Genomic DNA, 16,683 nt, shown 5'->3' on the forward strand with positions numbered 1-16,683 from the left:
TATATTAATTGCAGATTTGCTGCACAGGTGTTTCAGAAGCAAGCCTTCATCATAAAACAGTAACAGCCATGTAGATAAGGTTTAAAAGCCACATCATGTCAGTTCATTTTGTGGAATTTATTGCAAACGTAACCCTTGAAATTACGACTGTATGTGCCATCTGGTACTTGACTACCAGTGTCTAGAAGAGCGGATTGTGGGGTCCGGCACTGGTTTGCCAGAGAAGAAAACACTTTGCATAAGTGATGGTGGTGGTGTTTGGGGGCAGTGGGTTAAGAGGTTGGTTGCAGGGTTGAAAATTCCCAGCATCCACTAATATTCGCGTCTGTAAGACCCAAATCCAAATAAAAACAGAGCGCTGACACTTTCAGGATCAGCTCCTGGCCCCAATGTGCAGTGTTATAAGGTTGCCTCATCATGCTGCAGATGTCACTACAGCGCCACAGAGGATGAGAGGAAGTGAGAGCGACAGCCGGTAGAACGTGCGCAATCGAAGAGCCGAATATACATGGGATGTTATTGTAGACAGAGGGGCTTAGTTTGGAAATGAGCCAGCATGGAGGGGTTCAGTATGGAAAAGGTACAATGTGAGGAGTTTTGTATATAGAATGGAAAGTATAGGGGGTGCTCTGTATCGAGAATGTGCAGTATACAGGGGCTTTGTATGGAGAAGACGCAGTATGGAGAGCCTCTGTATGGAGATGGTGCATTATAGTGGAAGCTCTGTATGCAAAAAGGGCAGTATAGAAATGGGACAGTATGTGTGGGGGGAGGTGGCTCTGTATGGAGCATAAGCACTATACAGGGGCTTTGTATGGAGAATGGGCAGTACACAGGGGCTTTTTATGGAGAAGGGGCAGTATGGAGATAGTGTGTGGGGCTCTGTATGAGGATCGGCAATGTGGGGAGCTCTGAGTGCAGATGGGATAGTACGAGGGGCTCTCAATAGAGATGAGGCAGTATTGAGGACTTTGTATGGAAAAGGGGCAATATAAGGGGGCTCTGTATGGAGATGGGACACGGTAGGGAAATTCTGTATAAAGAAGACACAGAATGAGGGGCTCTGTATGGAGAACAAGGCGTATGGTGGGTTCTGTGTGGAGATGGGGCAAAATTGGGTGATCTCTATGGAGATGGGACAGTATGAGAGGCTCTGTATAAAGATGGGAATGATGGGGACTGTCTGAGGAGAAGATGCAATAGTCAAAAAGTAGGAAGACATAATAGGCATAACTTTATGGAAGAACAGTGTAGCAGCTGTAGTTCACAAAGATGAACAGTGACGTGGTCATATTATTGGTGGGGACGGCGTGATGGGAATATTTTATATAAAACAACAGTGTGGAGGCCATGTATAATAAGAGGGACAATGTAGAAGTCTTTTTTATGCAGGGGAGACAGTGAGGGCAATTATTTATTTAGGGGCAAAGCACAGTTGGTTATTTTTAATCAGGCAACAATATAATGACACTGTTGTTTTAAGGGCACTGTGTCTGGAAGTGTTGAAAAAGACCAGAAATGAAGTAATTGTGTAGAGACAACCTCTGGCTGTAAAAGTCATCATTGAGTCAGGACCAGATGAATAAGAAAGGATGAGAACTCCAATGAGAAATGTTACCTATAATGAACTTAGATGTAAAGGTAGATTATTATTGGCCAATTGTCGTCTTTTAACAACCGCCGATCTGCTTTATGAAGTTGATTGGTAGCTGATTAATAGCCTTTGTAGACAGGCTTGGCCACTTTTTTATGTGCATAGAATGATAGGTAACATGATCATTCTGTGCGTATAGAATTGCATTGTTATCAGCAGCATGCTTACACAGAACGATCTGCTGATGAGAATGTTGATATTTAAGTAAGCTTAAAAATCATTTCATCCAACATACAAACATTTTGCTCGTACATCGGGTGATAGCCTGTCTATCTAGATAGTCCAATAGTCAGTCACTACTATTGGCCACAATGTAAATGCACCTTTAAAAGTAAAATTTTTTTATGTTTTAGTAGCATTAATTCTGAGAAGGTTGGTGGGGAACCTGGCCCTGAGGTGAAAGAAAATGCAGTGGAAAGTCATAGCACTGTCTCCTGAGCTGTACACTTTTAAGAGGGCTTTTGAGAAATTGTGGGGGTCTCAAGTACCAGATCCGCAACAATCTGCTCAGAATTAATTGTCATAAAAGACACAAGATATCTCCCAAATGTTAAGCTCCTCTTTAAATGTTTAATAACGCTTCTGACTGCCTGCATCTAACCAGTACTGTTGTACTGGTATTTTCCACAGTCTCATGTTGGCTGGTAAGAGAAAGAAATCCCATCATCTCCGGACCATTATTCAGGACATACTGGGAGTTGCAATTTCTTGTCATACAATCACAGAGTTGAGCGTAAATGAGCACACCCCAACAGATTTGTCATAAAACCTTTAGTTTCCATTTCAACATTTTTGGTGCAATAACATATTACAAAATACTCTCACAAATGTGGGCCATTAATTGCAAGCAAGAGTTGTTATTTTGCACACCCAAAAAAGTAATTTTCCTAACAAAATTATTCAAGATCATATTGCACAAATGTGTACACCCCAAGGAAAGTCTTAGGAGTAAAGCTACAGTTTAGACTACAAAATTCTAATTAACAAGAATTCAACCACAGGTAAGTCCAATTATTCAGTGAACAGGTGTCCAGCAGATAGTTGACTATATAAGGGTATAGCTTAAAGAAAACCCATTCCAATTTCATGCTGTCAGCAATGGCACCACATGGAAGAGAAATGTAACAAAATCTGAGGAAAACAATAACTTCTTTACACAAGAGAAGTGAAGAATACAAGAAGATCAGCAAAGCTTTACTTATTATTCAGAATGCTGTAGCAAAAATGATACAAAAATTTTACAATTATGGAACTGGAATTATCTCACAGAGAAATTTAGGCAGTCCATGGAAGTTAATACCTAAACAGTATAGCATCTTCTGATGAGAAGGGATGAAGATAATTGACATGTAAGCATTTAGCTAAAGTATAAGAAAGCCAACCCGGAGTGAGTGATTCCCATGACACAATACACCATGCACTGCAAAGGAATAACATGCCTGAGTGTTGACGACGAAGGACGCCTTTCCTAAAGCCCATGCACAAAAAAGCCCGCTTTCAATTTGCCAGGGCTCATGCTGAACAATTTGAAGGCTACTGGACCTCTATATTGCAGAGTGAGGAGACCAAGATAAATGTTTTTGGAACTGATATTTTCAAAATTGTATGGCTTTGCGACTATAGATGAGTGAACCTTTCAAGGTTCTGTTTGGATCGGCGAATTTCCAAACGTTCACCAAACAGTTCGCAGAACAGTTTGTTGAACATATTTGAACCCCATTGAATTCAATGGGAGGCAAAACCAAATGCATAAACAACACCTTCTGGGGGGTCCAAAAGCTGCCAAAACAGCTCAAATAAGGGGCAGACAACAGGAAAAGTGGCATCAATTGACCCACAGCAGAAATTTTATAATGTCACAGCAGCAGTCAGGAATGCGCCATGCATGAGACAGGCTGTGCGCCAGCTTTTACAGCTTTGAATTTAACTTCAAATTAAGATGAGGTGGGTGAGGGACTGGTGTAGACCTGCTGTACTGGGAGCCCTGATACCTCATGCAACGGCTCAAACTGCTTTTCTTCTCACCCACACTCAGATGGCACAAACATTAGTTTCATAGAGTACTATTGGTACAAAAATTTAAGGATAGTAACACAAGTAGTTGACTGAAAGTAAGTTGAGGCATGTCGGTCTGGGAGCCCTACTGCTAAAGGCAATACACATGAAGGAGACCCAACTTGGAGGCCAAACATTTCCAAAAATTAGGGGCAGAAGTCACTAAAGTGGCATACATTTCACCAGAGTAGAAATAATATGAAAATAGTATGATGGGGCTCTGACATCCCTTCCACTGAAGGCAACCCACCAGATGGAGACCCAACATGAAGTCTCCACATTTCAAAAAATTATTGCTACACACCACTAAAGTGGCATAAATTTTCCCAGATGGAGACCCAACTTTAAGTCTCCACATTTCAAAAAATTGTTAATAACATCAGCATCAGTAGCAATAGCAGGCATAGAAGCCACGACAAAGGTGTCACAGACAGCAATAATGTGAGCTGAATGCAGCATACTAAAAACTACACCATCGCCTAGTCTGCCCAGTCTGCGACTGGGGTGCAAAAGTCATTGGAGATCCATGACTTGTTCATATCGATGAAAGTTAGGACTTATATACTTTCAGGGGACAGCTGGATGCGCTTATCCATCAGGACAGCCGGGCATGGCTAAACCTCCAAGGCCTGACAGACGAGTTCCATTTTTGAAGACCAAAATTCAAAAGGGTCAAAACACCCCCTGATACAATTGGTATTGAGCTCAAGGTACTCCTGCACCATCCTCTCCAGTCATTAACTATGTGTCAGACTTGTACTGCTGGTGCACGGGCTGGTCTAAAAAATGTGTGAAATGACTCACAGAAATTGCTTCTGTCACTTACACTGCTGCTACTGCTAATATTTTTTCATTGACGACTCAACGTTCCCAGGGTTGGAAGTCTACAAATGCGATGCACACTGTGAGCCTCACTGCTGTCGTGGAAAAAAACACTCTTAAGATTGTCTGCAAGTGTGTTTCGATACCCAGCATATGCGTGTGTCTCCTTCCAGAGGGGAAATCATCTGGCAAAATTTACTCTTGTACTATGAATCTAATAGATTTGCAACCCAGTAGTCAGCACTATTTCTAATCCTAACAATAAGAGCATCATGTTGCAGATTGTGAAGCAAGAAGGCACTCAAGTGTCGAGCGCTTCCATGGCGTCTAAGTCCATGGTGTGTTGGTGGCAGGGTAACACGCAAGCTTGCTTTCTCCATCCCCTCCCACCAACCACGGACAACAGAGAGGGGATCATTATCCTCTTCATCTCCTGACTGTTGTGTGTTCATCCCCTCTTCTTCCTTGCCCTCCTCCATTTGTTCCTCGGCTCATGCACATTCACTAACAGTTGGACTGGTACCATGAGCCCCCTCAATCGCTGTAATCCATCGTTTAAGGCACCCGCCTGTACGACAACAGTCCGGAACTTAGAGATAATGTTATCAGTCCAGAACTTAGAGATATTGTTATACCTTCCGCATCCTCCTCTGCTTCCTCTTCTTCATCTGGGACCACCACCTCCTCCCGCAGACTATTCAAAGTGTGCTCCAGCATGTATATGACTGGAAGAGTGATGCTGATGATGGCATCGTCAGCACTGACCATGTTAGTAGCCATTTTGAAACTGCGCAGAGGTCCTTCATCTGTGTCCACTCTGCAAGCATGATTTGCACCACTTCTGTATTGCATTGGTCCAGGCTATGCAAATTGACATACTGCATCATGGCTTATCGCTGCTTCTACAGTCGCTGCAAGGTGTGCAGAGTGGAATTCCACTGTGTAAGCATACCGCATATCAACAGGTTAACCAGTAGGCCGAAAGACCTCTGTAGCAATGCAAGTCGATTATCCGTGGGTACGAATGATGGAAGTGTGCACACAGCAACCTTGCTTTCTGCAGCAGTACATCCAGGCCAAGATAGTGGCAGAGAAATTGCTGTACCACTATGATAAGGATGTGAGCTATGCAATGCACGTGTGTAAGGTTGCCCCGGTGTAGGGCCACCACCAAGTTCGGACCGTTATAGCACATGGCCTTACCTGTCTCCAGGTTCAGTGGAGACAGCCATTGCTCAAACTGTGCCTTGAGAGCTGTCCCCAACTTTTAGCTGTGTGACTGCAATCTCCAATGCATATTAATTTAAACACTGCCTGATTTTGGTGAGCCTTGACTGCGCAGGCCAGAGGTGGGGGGGGTTCTCTCTGCACTGTTGGAATGTGTGTCTCATTAAGGAAGAGATTGAGGGCGCAAGTGGAGGCCCTAGAATAGGTGGAGGAGGCAGAAGCAGTGGAGGAAGTGTTAGATACAGAGGTTTGTCCCAAAAGCCTAGGGGATTCCAAGACTTGTGGAGCAGCCCCTTCCCCGCCTGCCCCCACAGCCATTAAAGTCACCCAGTGTCCAGTAAGCAAAATGTAATGCCCCTGACCATGCTTGCTCATCCACGTGTCAGTGATGAAGTAGATTTTTTTTAAGGAATGGGTGATGTTGTCTGGGACATGTTGGTGTAGAGCAGGCACAGCTTTTATGGAGAAGTAATGGCGACTGGGCAACTGATACTGGGGGACTGCGAAGGCCATCACCTTTCAGAAACCATCTGTATCCACCAGGCACAAAGGCAACATTTTCGTGGCCAACAGATTGGATATGGTGAAGTTCAAGTTCTTAGCTTTGACAAGTGTAGGAGGAAACAATTATTTTACATGACCACATCTGCGGAACTGAGGGCTGGCTGCTGTGCTGAGAGAGGGTGGAGTAGGGGGAACACAACAAACTGCTGGAGTGTGAGTGAGGTGCAGACGGAGATGTTATGGTGGATTGAGAATGATGTGGTGTGCTAGGTGTCTGAGATCGGTCAAAAACAGCAGGCATGTCCACTCCCATAATAGCTGACGGGCTCTTAGTCACCCCGACTGTAGCCGGTAAAACAACTGGAGGTTTGGAGGCCGGAGACCTGTGTGAGAACACTTGCCATGGTGATGGAGGAAGAAGAAGCAGCAGATGTGATTGATAAGGTGGCCGGTGGTTGTCAAGGCCCGCTAGTCTGCATTGTAGTCCACTGAGATTCCCAGACTAAAGCATGTTGATCACGCTTTTGCCGGTTCATGCATGTAGTCAAATTATTTCAATTTTTGCCTATACTGAGTCATTTCTTACAAAGTTGGCAGATAATGTGAGTTGGGTCATCCTTAGACAACCATTGCCGCCCCTTCGAACTGTAAAACCGAGACCACTGTTGGGCCACAGCCACAGGTGAGGCTGAGGATGTAGTGCTTGTCGTGGTTGCATTACTTGCTTCCTCCTCCTCCTATCAGGCTCATAAGACAGCAACAACAATAAAAAGTTAGCAACACAAATAGTAAAGTTGTCACCTTTAAGATTGGGGTGAAGATATAATTCTTAATATGCCCTCAAATGTAGGTAGGTGATACAACAGATAAATATAGGAATGGAACAATCTCACCATGTGTTGGAGTATAGTCCTAACTCAATCCAGGTCAGATCCCATGTCTACCGGGATGTATCCAAGAATTCCAATATAAAGATATTATTGAGGGGGGGGACCCATACTACCCACACAATACCATACACACAAATAATCTCATATGGGACCCGGAGGGATCTATTGCACATTTCCTAAAACACTTCCTCTCCCTACTCTTTTCGTTAATGAACTCATCACGGGAGGGTGGGGGGAAAGGATAACAGCCGTGTTGTCTGGGGCGGGGCTAAGGGTTTCCTCTACAACAGAGGTGGGAAATCCAAAATGCCTGTCAGCCCCCACCCTCCCCTGATGACACATGATGAGATTGTTCCTTTCCTATATTGATCTGTTGTATCACCTACCTACATTTGAGGGTGATATCTTCATCCCAATCTTATAGGTGACAACTTGACTATTTGTGTTGCTAACTTTTTATTGTTGTCTTATGAGCCAGATTGGCTCTTTTAATTAATGCATTAAAAGTTATATTTTAATTACATCTTCTACCCTGCTTTATACTACTTTATGGTTGGTAGTCCAATTCCATTTCTTCCTCCTCCTCCACCTCCTCTGCTGAGCTACTCAGCTGCATGCCTCTGGGTTCACACCAAGTGGGATCTACAACCTCATAATCATCCTCTCTGTTCTCCCTCTCTTCGCCCTGAGAGTCACCATCCTCCTCTTCATCCCCTGACAGCACAGTACAGTCCGCGTGCACCTCTGGTATCTGAGTCTCATCAGGATCACCTCCACTGCTCAGACCCTACTACGTCTGGCCCCAGGTCCAACTGTAAAAAAATTTGGGCATTGGTGCAGATACTTTCCTCCTCTTGAGTCTATAAATCTTTGGAGCAGACCTTTGATGCCCATGGCATAAAATGTGTGAACAGCTCTGCAGACTCCCCCATCTGTGATTCCCCGCAATCAGTTGGGTGGTTAGAGAGTTGTGACGTGGGGGGAAAGAAGGGTAATTGGGGTGTCACCTCTAAGGACTGTACTGTGTGTGATGTTAAGGTGGAGGAAGTAGAGGAGAGGCCACTTCATGCAGCGCTTGCCATCCACTGGAGCACATGCTCTTGCTGGCCCTCATCTACAAGGCATATCGCTGTGTGGCTGCCAATGAAAGGGAGTCGAATAGTCCATCCAGTAGCAGAAGTTTTCAGTTGTCCTTGGATAGGACGAGTTAGTGTTTGTTCAATAGAGCATTCAATAACATTATCACCTACCTCATGCACACCTCAAACACCAAGCCTATTCCCCCTTCCACCATGACCTCGCTTTTTCCCACTCATGTTAGATGTACCCTTCCCCTCTTTAACCTGGCTGTTTCACAACCCTAGGACCATACCTGTCTGTCATCTGTCACTAAATTAACAATCAGTATTTATTTGCTTAGATAGTGTAGCTGGACCTCAGTATTAGCACAGAAGATTTATATGCTGAAATGTGGACTGGTGTTTGGACCACACAATTAGCACAAAGGATTTAAATGCTGAAATGTGGACTGCTGGCTGGACCACATAATTAGCACAAAGGATTTAGATGCTGAAATATGGACTGCTAGCTGCATGACACAATTAACACAAAGGATTTAGATGTTGAAATGTGGACTGGTGTCTAAACCACACAATTAGCACAAAGGATTTAGATGTTGAAATGTGGGCTGGTGTCTGGACCACACAATTGGCACAAAAGATTTAGATGCTGAAATGTCGACTGGTGGTGGGACCTCACAATTAACACAAAGAATTGATATGCTGGAAGGTCGATTTGACACAGAATCGTATCTATCTGAACTAGCTGACAATAAACTGCCAAGTTAAATATCTGTCTACTTGCAGCAGCAGAAGCAGCAGCCTCACTATGCTGTTACACTGACAAAATGGAGCTGAAGCCACATGTCCGCTATATGGAGAGGGACATGTGACTTCAGCAGCCAATGACACAAGCACTTGTGTCTGGACGTTGTGGCTGTTTCCTGTGCCCTGATTGGCTGGAGGAATCTCCACACATTAAGTTAATAAAAAAAAGAATAATAGTCCACCGCTCCTCTGACCCTCAACCCCTACCCTCATCAAACACGTCCCCCCACTCATCATATAGCTCCACTATCCTAGCCAAAGTCCTAACAAAAGTATTAGTGGGAACTCGATCATTTATCGAACTTTGGCCGAGTTTTGCCGATTTTGAGGAAAATGCTCAGGAATCCGAACACAAATCCGAATGTGCAATGTTCGTTCCGACTCTGACATTGGTGAATGTTTTCCAAACAAGTTCACTCATCTCAAGTCGCGAGGTGAGTACAAAGAAAAATACATGGTACCCCAAGTGAAACACAGTGGTGGTAGTGTCCTTATGTGGGGATGCATGAGTGGTCCTAGTGTAGGGGAGATACATTTCATTGATGGTATCATTAATTCACAGATTTACTTCTCTATATTGAAAGAGATGATTCTACCATCAATCCGTGCCCTTGGTAGATGTGCGCTTTTCCAACATGACAATGATCAAAAACACACATCTACAGTAAGGTCACTGTTGCATGTCTGAAAAAGGAAAGGGTGAAAGTGATTTATTGGCCAAGTATGCCTCCTGAAGTGGATCCAATCAAACACCTATGGGGAATTCTGAAGAGACAAATTGAGCATCACTCTCCGTCCAGCATCCAGGCTCCATGTAGAAAGGTAAATTGTACTTCCTTGCAGTGTAAATTGTACTTTGCTGCCATCTGCTGGCCAATGTGTGTATATGAAGCAATGATTATTCTCCTCACAACAAATGGTGGCCATAGCAACGGCTGGGAGGAGTCTCAGAGCTCAGGGGTCTCACTCTGACTAGAAAGCTGGTATAAACCAGTTGTGGGCGGTTCCTGCTGCCTCAGGAAGATTGAGGAGAGACATTATTCTCTCAGAGAAGAGTTTTCAATGCCAGTCTATGCTGAGGGGACATTTTTCCTCACATAATCTCGTTCACAAAAAGAGTGAAGTGTCTTCTAGTCAGGAGAGAGAAAGCTATACATGGACTCTCCTGCTCTCTGGTTATCCTGATCGCTTCTAGCCAGGACCAGATCCACGTGGCTGCCACGCCACCGACTTTGTTTAAACCTACCGCCTGCAAGAGGGAACGGTGGGATAAAAACTCTGAGTACATCCACACTTTAGTGTGTTTTCCACAGAGAGCCAATCTGTGAAGGTCCCTGCATCAGTTTAATATTTCGTGGACTGTGCATAGCATTTCCTGTACTAGCAAGTGAAGAGAATTCTACTCCAGCCACCCAGAGTGGTCATAACAATGCTTGTCTCATGAGGAGAAAATCATTACTTTCATATGCACAATGTACTGTGAACTTTACCTGTAAGAGAGACTGTACCCTGTTACCTCATTCAGTAAAATTGTTATGTTTACAAGTTCACCTGTGTGTCTGGCTGCTTGAGATTGCACAAACATTACGGGCACTCCAAAACCTAGACACCACCGCTACAGGAGTGCCCCCGGGCGGTCCTATACCATCCACAAGTGCCACCTCCTGCTTTTGAAATTGTTGTGGACACGAGGGAAGCGTTGAGGGGTCCAGCGACTCCCATCATTATCTGCTGCCAGTGAGGCTACACACCCCAGCTGGCCCTTCTGCAACATCTGGCACCGCCCCAGTGGCCCACCACACAGATATGCAGCCACCATTAATATATAATTAGCTATTATTCAACCCACCATTACAAATGTAAATTAACAAGCCAGCACTATGCCTCCTTTTAACTAAAATTAGCAACTTTTCCATGCGCAATAAATATATAAATTAATTAGCTACTGTACTCTTTTCCCCAATTCATTACCAGTCACTCTCCCGTTCCCCTGATTCATTATAATTACATGCTCCCATCCCCCCAATTGATTGTCATGTCCTCTCTCCTACCTCCTATCCTCAATTCATCATAATTTACACTTTCCCTCCTCCCACTCTCTATTCATTATACTTTTTTCTCCCACCTTCCACAATGTATGGCAGCTAAGCTACTGCATATGTCTGTTTCTACAATGGAACAGACAAGTGGAATAAATGGAAATGTTAACAAGCCTATATTGTAAATTATTCCCTGTTATTCCATATCCTTTCCCATTAAATGTTTATTATTAGAAATAAAATGAATTCAACATTTAGCATGTTTCTAAGTTACTGCTAGTGGTGACTGTTGGTAGTAGCATAGGCCTTTACCTTACTATTTACATATAAAAAATAAATAACAAAGTAGGAATTATTAAACTGGAAGCAACGCAGGAAAACTGTAGCTTACTATTTTATTTACATATATCAAGCCAACTTTTTCAGCAGTGAACACCCGTGAACTTTTTCCCAGCTGTGAATAGTAATTTTTTTGGTGTCAAACTTATACAAACTTTGGCTATGCATTTGCATACATTTACTTTCCTTTCTAACACATTTCTGCAATTCTTTTGGCATTATATACTTTATCCACGTAAGATACATATACTTTGCAAAATGTGGTATGAAAGTGGAATGTTCATCATACATATATATCTAGCCTTAATCCTGAAGTGATGTGTTTATCAGCTGAAAATCACTAGATCCACGTAATATGCTGTAAAGGAATGCTTTGATAGGAGAATTTGTTTTTACTCACTTGACTGAATATCATTTTTCATGAAAATAAGAGAAAAAAAAGATATTTTTTTTAATCCAGTGATCTACAATACCAATGAACCACTGAACTTTTAAGATGAAAATAAGTTGATTTGTAGTTAATAGACTAATAAAAATTGTTGCCCAATAGGTTAATGTTCCTCTGAGTAGCACTTTGTTATTACTGATTTAAATTTGGATTTCTAATGACCAATAATACCACTGGAGTCCTGGGTTTAGATTTGAACAAGGACAACATCTGCTTGGAGTTTTTGGGTTCTCTCCGTCTTTGCAACTGATTCTTTCATGTGCTTCAGTTCACTACCACACTTCAAAGACATATGACTAGAGAATTTAGATTGTGTGCCCCAATAGATACAGTGCTAAGGAATACGTTGGTGCTATATAAACTATAGAAATAAATCTTTAAAAAATATTGTATTATGTCCTAATTTAGCAAATATCTGAAAACATATTTTGGCTCGAATGAATTGTTTGAGGTCCATAGGCAGAAAACCTCATGTCTCCTGCCATCAAGCCAATGATTTTTTGCCAGGTTTGTTGCTTGAAAGCACATGTGAATACTTGGTGGGTGTAGTAATTTTGACACAATTGAGAAGCAATTGATTGCGCACAATTGGTTTAAGACCTGTACAACACAATTTAAAGAAAAGTCAGACATAATCTCACATTAGACCTCTTATTAGTAATAGAGTTAAGTATTTTTTGGTGGTTCCATGAGAGATCATTAAATATTTTCTCCAGTCTAGAGGTGAATAATGTGTCTTCCTACCAATTGCATACTTTACTAGCAAATGGAATTTTTCCACTTGCATTTGAAAGGTCATTGCTTGAGGTTCACTGTGAGTAATACAGTACACATAGATTAACTTCTTTCCTTTGCTTTGAAACATTCTATTGATGAAAGTGTCCTAAGATGTGGTCCCTGAAAGTAATACAAAGAAAAGAAGCTTTGAAAGTCTTTTCATCAATGTGGTATTTATGGGGGAATATGAAATCATAACCACTTCAAGGTACAATACTGTTACAGTACATATCTATGGACGTAATTCACAACATCTTCCATTATGCAACTTCCTTACTTAAGAAACCAGGAATAATACCCATGGTTATAGAAGACATTTGGAAAGAAATGTCAGATTTCCATCCTTTCTACATGTAAGGGCAATAGTAGAATAATACAAAATATCAAAACGTTTGTAAAAAGAGAAAATTTAATTTCTAATTATTGTTTCCTAGAAAAAAAATAATAGAGCATTCACTATTCTTATATTTTGTATAACCAATCTCTTAATAATTTACCATATTTTTTCTAATTTAAAATGTCCTCTCTTCTGCAGTGAAGAAACGAAAACTTAAAGAAAGGAAACAGATTACATTGACGATTAACCTTGTTCCTAACTCATTTTAGTAACGCACATCTGTATGCTTATTTTTCAAGTCTCAAAATGATTCCCGATGCAAAAAGAAAATTAATATTTGGTAATTTGTTATGGTGAAAAAATCTTGGCATTTCAATTGGTTTATTCTCTTCTTAACACTAGGACTACTGGACTCGTGACCCCGCCTAGAACTACTGAAAGGAGTCATTTTGACTCCTTGCTTGTTTTCGTTTATTTTTAGAGTTTCATTTGTGGTTATTTATTAATAATTATATTTTTTGTAATGTATTATTATTGTGACATCCAACAGTAATGCTTTTGATTGTTTTTTTCTGCTTTTCTTATTTTTCTACAGAAAATAACAATAATTATAATAGACGTTTTTCAAACATTTTTTTTTATTCAAGTGCACACATATAAACAACAACTGAAGAACAAAAAGCAGAGAAAATGTAGGTGGAGGAGCATAAAAATGAAAATATGGCGCAGAATTCACCTTCTAAACATTTGGTGTTTCGCATTTTAGGCATTGCCTTTGATTTATGGCAGTACATTGCCCACACAAAGACTTACCACAAGTCTTACAATTTCCGACAGATCTATTTTTCTTGCACTTTTCTTTGATCTGGCAAAATTTTGTTTGAACCATCACTTCTGAGCATGTAGAAACTTGGGACGTGGAACCCTTTTCCCTATCTGTGACATAAGGACCACTCAACTCTCTCACAAGCGTTTGCCAAAATGCCTAGCTCGACATTTTTTGGTGGGTAATCTCCTTGAATATTATCCATGCATTTATACCCGCAAAGTCTAAGGCATTTTCAAATGCATGAACAGGCCATCTCCTTGTGCATGTTCGTGTGGTATATTTTCGTGCCATCTGATCCACTACATCTACTCCATATTTTGTTTCATTGTAAAACTTTACCGTTTCTGGAGTTTTTTTAGCGGAATCAGACGCAACAACAACATCTGGATGGACGGAACTCAAAATGACAACATTTTTGTTGGGCTTTCCTTGATATACTGTAAGTGTAAAATTGTCTTCATTTCTAAACACTTTAGTGTTGTACAATTCCTCTTTCATGGATTTTATTTCTTTAGGCACTTCTCGCCTTATCTTGTTCAGTGTTCCCACGATGGTTGTTCCTTTGCTTTTTAGCTGTTTAGCTAATTTTACTGAAGTAAAATAATTATCGGTTGTAACATTGTGACCTTTTTTCAAAAACGGGTCCAATAACTTCATTACCACATGGTCAGCTAAACGGTCCTCAGCACGGCGTGTGTCATCTTTGCCTAGATAAGGGAAGCCATTTGCCAGATATTTGCTCCTCTTATCAACAGCTAGCCAATATTTGTGGCCATATTTATCTGGTTTGGAAGGCATGTACTGCGTGAATGGACACCTAGTTTTGCTTGGGAAAAGTTGCTCATCCACCGTTATGTATGGGCCAGGTTTGTAACACGCAATACAATTTTCAATAAACCTGTCCAACACAGTAGAAAATAGAGCAAACTTGTCCGTTTGCAGTCTCTCCGATCGAGTAGATTTCTCATCAAATCTGAGAAACCTCATAATTTCAACAAAGCGGTCCCTAGACATTGTCGCTTTGCAAAACGGTATTCCCCAGTCATTACACCAAATACTGCTAATCGAGTGACAGTTCGTGCCAGATATTCCACGAGCATAGAATATCGCAATGAATGCATCTAGCTCCTCATCAGATAGAGTAAACTGTAAATTATTGTTCCTGCATGCTTCTGCAAGCGTACAGTTCTTTATATGTGTCAATATATATGAATCAAAAAATAAACGCCATGCGCTCAAAGGACTATCGATAATGATATTTCTTCTGGTGTATCCTGTAGGGCCAGGTGCTTCTCGAAGAATATTTTGGCTGTCACGCCTACCAGGCAAGTGTTCTCCAATTTCAACAGGTTTCCATTGAATACCATCCGCTGAAACTAGTATTCCTTCAGAATCGCCTTCTCTGGTGTTTGTTGTTGCATTACCTTCGCCGCCATCGTTATCTGTTGTTCTTTCATTTCTGGGACGTTTTGCTGATTTTTTCTGTCCACGACCAGGAGGATGGTCACGAGGCAACATAACTGCATGAGCCCGATCCCCAGTTGATGTGCTTGGAATATCTGTAAAAAAGTTGATGAATATTTAGAATTTTTGTTTTGTAAGGGTCCGTGCACACTGGCTGGATTAGCGGCGGAATATCCGACCGGATATTCTCACCACAATCCGGCCCGTACCTGCCCGCTCAGGTACAGAGCGGAGTTTCATACCTGAAGCTCCGCTCCGAACCCCGGGCTGGAGCCGCTGTCTGGGACGGAGCCGTGCTCGCGCGTAAGCAAGCGCTGCTCTGTCCCTGACAGCGGCTCCAGCCCGGGGTTTGGAGCGGAGCTTCAGGCATGAGCGGGCAGGTACGGCCTGTATTGCGGCAAGAATATCCAGATGGCTATTCAGCCAGAATTCTGCTAGTGTGCACAGGCCCTAACTCAGTGTGTGGAAGAACAAATAAATACACATAACTACTTACCTTCTGGATTTGTTCCTTCTGAGTCTTCAGATTCACTTGATATGTTCTGAGGAATGAAATCTTCATCACTGTCAGAATCAAATACATGTTCCTGCAATTCGGATTCCGATTCATCCTCCGGTATGGATTGCAAAGTAGCCAGAATATCCTGAGGCTTTATCAAACATCTTCTCTCCATATTCCTCACAAATTCCATAATTCTATATAGTTCCCTGCTGAAAAATAGAAATGAAATGAAAACTAAAAGAAATAATAACTGTTCTGCCACCTTCAAAAGTAGGTGGGCTGAATCAGTTGACAGACAGCTAAACTATTTCATAACAATTCATACCTGTATGAGTCTTCAGAGCTCGTATGTCTGCGTCTGTTCTCTTTGTCTCTTCAGCTGAACTGAAAGTAAAGTTACTATCCAGAATACTGTCTCCTGCTAGGACCTTAGAAAAACACCACCCTTCATTAGCATAAGATAAGAGCCTAGAGTAAACAAGCTATTTTGTTCAGCATTACACAGTAATACAAGCAGGTAAAACACAAGGAAAATGTGAAAAGTTGACATGTAAATTGAACTACATCTATATGAACATCAGGGTAAATAAGACAGAGTGAAAAAATTATGCACAAAACTTTATAGCAACATTTAGTGACAAAAGGACCTCAAAATATAGTAGGGAGTCAAAATGACTCCCTTCAGTAGTTCTTGGTAAATTTTGAAAAAAACGCGCAAATTTTTCACCAAAATTATTTATTCTCACAAAATCTTTTTTCACATCATATTTGAGGAAAAGTCACCGAGTTTCAAGCCGGAATTCTGAAAAATGTAGTCACAGAAGAGAAATAAAAAACGAAAGGAGTCAAAATGACTCCATCAGTAGTTCTAGTGTTAAAGTACAATCATGGCATCTGTTCCTAAAAGAGC

The 16,683-nt window shown here is 41.7% G+C and overlaps 1 long non-coding RNA gene across 1 annotated transcript; it reads right to left on the reverse strand.

Annotated features, from left to right (window-relative positions):
• Positions 1-15,215: 15,215 nt before the first annotated feature.
• On the reverse strand, positions 15,216-16,304 carry LOC141264310 (uncharacterized). Its single transcript, XR_012319884.1, has 3 exons — positions 16,099-16,304; positions 15,768-15,982; positions 15,216-15,366 (listed from the first exon to the last, which is right to left on the reverse strand). It is a non-coding gene; the product is annotated as an uncharacterized lncRNA (long non-coding RNA).
• Positions 16,305-16,683: the final 379 nt, after the last annotated feature.

The sequence above is a fragment of the Phyllobates terribilis genome, unplaced genomic scaffold (assembly GCF_046119375.1).
Source record: "Phyllobates terribilis strain yellow unplaced genomic scaffold, ASM4611937v1 Scaffold_4__5_contigs__length_816908805, whole genome shotgun sequence".
Taxonomy (NCBI): domain Eukaryota; kingdom Metazoa; phylum Chordata; class Amphibia; order Anura; family Dendrobatidae; genus Phyllobates; species Phyllobates terribilis.